At 51.3% G+C, this 779-nt stretch overlaps 1 pseudogene; it reads right to left on the reverse strand.

Annotated features, from left to right (window-relative positions):
- Positions 1–416: 416 nt before the first annotated feature.
- LOC140701504 (U1 spliceosomal RNA) lies at positions 417–571 on the reverse strand (annotated as a pseudogene).
- Positions 572–779: the final 208 nt, after the last annotated feature.

Here is a 779-nt window from a genome sequence, read left to right on the forward strand (position 1 = left end):
AACAATACAGCAATTGAATAAATCTAAGAATGAGGAAGCTGCTGATTCAGAACAGAAAGATACAAACTTTGCAATGCCAACCACCAGAGATACCGTATTTTTTGCTCCATAAGAGGCACTCCCCCCCTCAAATAGTGGGAGAGAAAGTATGTGCATCTTAGTGGGGGAGAAAGTATGTGCATCTTATGGAGCGAATACAGCCACCACCACCCAGAAGCCTCCCACTACCATGCTGAGAGGCCTCTGAACTGGCACCAGAGACTGCTTGCTGTTTGGACTTCACCATTCTGCACTGCTGGCATTCCAGGATCTGCTTCCTGGAGCCCACCTGGAAAACCAGCAAGGCCAACAGGCCTATGGCAGCAGGCAGTGAAAATAGCCAAGGACCAAAGGGGAAAGAGTGAGTCTAGAAAGACCAGGGGAAACCACAAACACAGTCCCCCAGTTAGGCAGTTGATTTTCCCACATTTGGGGAAATCACAGGGGTCAGCACATCCAAAGTGCAATAGATGAGACTTACCCTGGGAAAACCACTTTTACAACAATGGTATCTCCCCTGCCAGGTATGAGTTGGAATGGCCCCTGAACCTCTTGCCTGTTTCTGTGCCCTGCCCTCCAAAGGCATGGTGACCCCCGGCAGCACCTCCTGCTCAGAACAGGGCTGCACAGCCCCAGTCCCGCAAGAAGCCAGGAGAGCTCTTCAGTGTTTTGGGGTGCCCTGCAGGACCCCCATCAGGGGCTGGATATTCCTCCCACAATCCTCCAGTGCACAGATATTA

Source organism: Pogona vitticeps, chromosome 6 (genome assembly GCF_051106095.1).
Source record: "Pogona vitticeps strain Pit_001003342236 chromosome 6, PviZW2.1, whole genome shotgun sequence".
Lineage (NCBI taxonomy): Eukaryota > Metazoa > Chordata > Lepidosauria > Squamata > Agamidae > Pogona > Pogona vitticeps.